The sequence below is a fragment of the Scyliorhinus canicula genome, chromosome 21 (assembly GCF_902713615.1).
Source record: "Scyliorhinus canicula chromosome 21, sScyCan1.1, whole genome shotgun sequence".
Classification (NCBI taxonomy): Eukaryota; Metazoa; Chordata; class Chondrichthyes; order Carcharhiniformes; family Scyliorhinidae; genus Scyliorhinus; species Scyliorhinus canicula.
Genome location: NC_052166.1, coordinates 10,795,029 through 10,799,685, shown reverse-complemented (window position 1 = coordinate 10,799,685; position 4,657 = coordinate 10,795,029). Strand labels below are relative to the sequence as shown.

The 4,657-nt window shown below is 54.0% G+C and overlaps 1 long non-coding RNA gene across 1 annotated transcript; it reads right to left on the bottom strand.

Moving 5' to 3' along the window:
• Positions 1-2,124: 2,124 nt before the first annotated feature.
• LOC119955952 lies at positions 2,125-3,337 on the bottom strand. Its single transcript, XR_005458555.1, has 2 exons — positions 3,223-3,337; positions 2,125-2,453 (listed from the first exon to the last, which is right to left on the bottom strand). It is a non-coding gene; the product is annotated as an uncharacterized LOC119955952 (long non-coding RNA).
• Positions 3,338-4,657: the final 1,320 nt, after the last annotated feature.

The following is a 4,657-nucleotide window of genomic DNA, read 5'->3' as shown; positions in this document are numbered from 1 at the left end:
GGGTGTGGGGTATATCAGAGTGTTACAGTGAGGGGTGTGGGAGAATCAGTGTTACTGTGAGGGGTGTGGGGTATATCAGAGAGTTACAGTGAGGGGTGTGGGGTATATCAGAGAGTTACAGTGAGGGGTGTAGGAGAATCAATGTTACTGTGAGGGGTGTGGGGTATATCAGAGTGTTACAGTGAGGGGTGTGGGAGAATCAGTGTTACAGTGAGGGGTGTGGGGTATATCAGAGTGTTACAGTGAGGGGTGTGGGAGAATCAGTGTTACAGTGAGGGGTGTGGGGTATATCAGAATGTTACATTGAGGGGTGTGGGGTATATCAGTGTTACAGTGAGGGGTATATCAGTGTTACAGTGAGGGGTATGGGGTATATCAGTGTTACAGTGAGGGGTGTGGGGTATATCAGAGTGTAAGAGAAAATGTCAGTCAGAGTCTGCGAGAGAGGGGTGAGTCCGAGAGAGGGTTAGTGTGAGATACAGTATGAGAGAGTTCAGAGTTAGATAATATCAGAGGGTGTGGGCGAGAGAGAAAGGGTGGCCGAGAGAGAGCGAGAGGGTGTGTGCGAGATGAGTGCGAGAGAGAGGGTTTGTGCAAGAGTGATATTTCCCATATCCCTCACTGTAACACTCTGAAATACCCCACACCCCTCACTGTAACACTGATATACCCCACACCCCTCATTGTAACACTGATATACCCCACACCCCTCACTGTAACACTGATATACCCCACACCCCTTACTGTAACACTGATATACCCCACACCCCTCACCGTAACACTCTGATATACCCCACACCCCTCACTGTAACACTGATATACCCCACACCCCTCACCGTAACTCTGATATACCCCACACCCCTCACTGTAACACTGATATACCCCACACCCCTCACCGTAACACTCTGATATACCCCACACCCCTCACTGTAACGCTGATATACCCCACACCCCTCACTGTAACACTCTGATATACCCCACACCCCTCACAGTAACACTGATTCTCCCACACCCCTCACTGTAACACTCTGATATACCCCACACCCCTCACAGTAACACTGATTCTCCCACACCCCTCACTGTAACACTCTGATATACCCCACACCCCTCACTGTAACACACTGATATACCCCACACCCCTCACTGTAACACTGATATACCCCACACCCCTCATTGTAACACTGATATACCCCACACCCCTCACTGTAACACTGATATACCCCACACCCCTTACTGTAACACTGATATACCCCACACCCCTCACCGTAACACTCTGATATACCCCACACCCCTCACTGTAACACTGATATACCCCACACCCTCACCGTAACACTCTGATATACCCACACCCCTCACTGTAACACTGATATACCCCACACCCCTCACCGTAACACTCTGATATACCCCACACCCCTCACTGTAACGCTGATATACCCCACACCCCTCACTGTAACACTCTGATATACCCCACACCCCTCACAGTAACACTGATTCTCCCACACCCCTCACTGTAACACTCTGATATACCCCACACCCCTCACCGTAACACACTGATATACCCCACACCCCTCACTGTAACACTGATATACCCCACACCCCTCACCGTAACTCTGATATACCCCACACCCCTCACTGTAACGCTGATATACCCCACACCCCTCACTGTAACACTCTGATATACCCCACACCCCTCACAGTAACACTGATTCTCCCACACCCCTCACTGTAACACTCTGATATACCCCACACCCCTCACAGTAACACTGATTCTCCCACACCCCTCACTGTAACACTCTGATATACCCCACACCCCTCACCGTAACACACTGATATACCCCACACCCCTCACTGTAACACTGATGTACCCCACACCCCTCACCGTAACACACTGATATACCCCACACCCCTCACCGTAACACACTGATATACCCCACACCCCTCACTGTAACACTGATATACTCCACACCCCTCACTGTAACACTCTGATATACCCCACACCCCTCACTGTAACTCTCTGATATATCCCACACCCCTCACTGTACACTCTGATATACCCCACACCCCTCACTGTAACACTGCCACAGGGGCTCCATTTGGCTGCTTCCAATTGAATTAGGCACACAGTGAGTTAAACAGAAATCCTTTATTCAGATGCCCCGCTCCACCCCCTCCGTGGTCTGTGGCCTCCGTAGAGTTCTGCTCGGTTGAGGTGAAATTCACCAGGGCTCGATCAGCAGGAAGTGTTTCGCACTCTGAGCAGACACTTTGTGCAAAATGCAGCCTGAGTATTGGTTGGGTTCACTGAGATTGGAATCAGTTCAGGATCTCCTCTGGGGGTCGGGGGGGGGGGATGAGCTTCTCTCTCTCCGGTTACTGGTACTGACCGTAGCTCTGGTATCCAGCTGATGGCTCCTTCGGTGGTAGCTGGCCGGGGTCCTCCATCAACGGGCTCGCTGGAAGGGAGTAAGAGGGAGCGAGGGGTTACTAAAGGGATAACCCAGACTGTCGTTACCTTCCCCAAATCTCCCAGCCGTCCCAAACCAACAGCAGACATCGATGCTGAGGACGTGAGTCAGAGGCCGGGTGGGTTTGTCCTCTCCTCCGCAGCAAATCAGTGATCTGATCCACAGGGTTTAAGACAGTGAAACAAATCGATGGAGAGAAATGACTTCCTCTGGTTGGGCGAAGGGGGAGGTGGGGGAGAGAACTCTGGGAACTCACTCCCCTCCTGAGGCTGGCGGGGGTAAACTAGACATTTCAAAACGAGATTGATCGCTCTCTGTTGGGAATTAACAGTTTTGAAACGCGAGGCGGCTAGCCAGAATTAAGCTGCAACTCAGCCCTCATCGGACTGACGAACTATGAAAATGAAATGAAAAATCGCTTATTGTCGCGAGTAGGGTTCAAATGAAGTTACTGTGAAAAGCCCCTAGTCGCCATATTCCGGCGCCTGTCCGGGGAGGCTGGTGTGGGAATTGAACAGCTGGCCTACTTGGTCTGCTTTCACAGCCAGCAATTTAGCCCTGTGCTAAACCAGCCCCTGGTATGAGGGGGAGGGGGCTGGAGAGGGGTGGTTGCTGAGGGAGGCTAAGGGAAGGAGGGGACCGATGGGAGGAGGGGCAGAAGGTGAGGCAGTAGAGGAGAAGGGCCGAATGGGGGGTTAGGGAAGTGGAGAGTCTGGTGAAGGGGGCGGGGAGATGTTCCGCTGCGTCTGATACTCACGGTTCTGAAACTGCTGGGCTGTGTATCGTGTGAGCAAGATCCCAACTCCTTCAATCAGGGCCAGGAGAATCCCCCCCATCATGGCAGACCCAACCATCGCCAGCGGACCACCTGGCAACAGAAATTAGCACCGAGCATTAGAGGGTGGAGATCGCGAGCAGGGAGAGAGGGAGAGAGAGAGAGAGAGAGAAAGAGCGCGAGCAGAGAGAGAGAGCGCGAGCAGAGAGAGAGAGCGCGAGCAGAGAGAGAGAGCGTGAGCAGAGAGAGAGAGCGTGAGCAGAGAGAGCGTGAGCAGAGAGAGCGTGAGCAGAGAGAGCGTGAGCAGAGAGAGAGAGCGTGAGCAGAGCGAGAGAGCGTGAGCAGAGCGAGAGAGCGTGAGCAGAGCGAGAGAGCGTGAGCAGAGCGAGAGAGCGTGAGCAGAGAGAGAACGTGAGCAGAGAGAGAGCGTGAGCAGAGAGAGAGCGTGAGCAGAGAGAGAGCGTGAGCAGAGAGAGAGCGTGAGGCAGAGAGAGAGCGTGAGCAGAGAGAGAGCGTGAGCAGAGAGAGAGAGCGTGATCAGAGAGAGAGCGTGAGCAGAGAGAGAGCGTGAGCAGAGAGAGAGCGTGAGCAGAGAGAGAGCGTGAGCAGAGAGAGAGAGCGTGAGCGTGAGCAGAGAGAGAGCGTGAGCAGAGAGAGAGAGGGAGCGTGAGCAGAGAGAGAGAGCGTGAGCAGAGAGAGAGAGCGTGAGCAGAGAGAGGAGCGTGAGCAGAGAGAGAGAGCGTGAGCAGAGAGAGAGCGTGAGCAGAGGAGAGAGCGTGAGCAGAGAGAGAGCGTGAGCAGAGAGCGTGAGCAGAGAGAGAGAGCGTGAGCAGAGAGAGAGAGCGTGAGCAGAGAGAGAGCGTGAGCAGAGAGAGAGCGGGAGCAGAGAGAGAGAGCGTGAGCAGAGAGAGCGTGAGCAGAGAGAGAGCGTGAGCAGAGAGAGAGCGTGAGCAGAGAGAGAGAGCGTGAGCAGAGAGAGAGAGCGTGAGCATGAGCAGAGTGAGCGTGAGCAGAGAGAGAGAGAGCGTGAGCGTGAGCAGAGAGAGAGAGAGCGTGAGCGTGAGCAGAGAGAGAGAGCGTGAGCAGAGAGAGAGAGAGCGTGAGCAGAGAGAGAGAGCGTGAGCAGAGAGAGAGAGCGTGAGCAGAGAGAGAGAGCGTGAGCAGAGAGAGAGAGCGTGAGCAGAGAGAGAGAGCGTGAGCAGAGAGAGAGAGCGTGAGCAGAGAGAGAGAGCGTGAGCAGAGAGAGAGAGCGTGAGCAGAGAGAGAGAGCGTGAGCAGAGAGAGAGAGCGTGAGCAGAGAGAGAGAGCGTGAGCAGAGAGAGAGCGTGAGCAGAGAGAGAGAGCGTGAGCAGAGAGAGAGAGCGTGAGCAGAGAGAGAGAGCGTGAGCAGAGAGAGAGAGCGTGAGCAGAGAGAGAG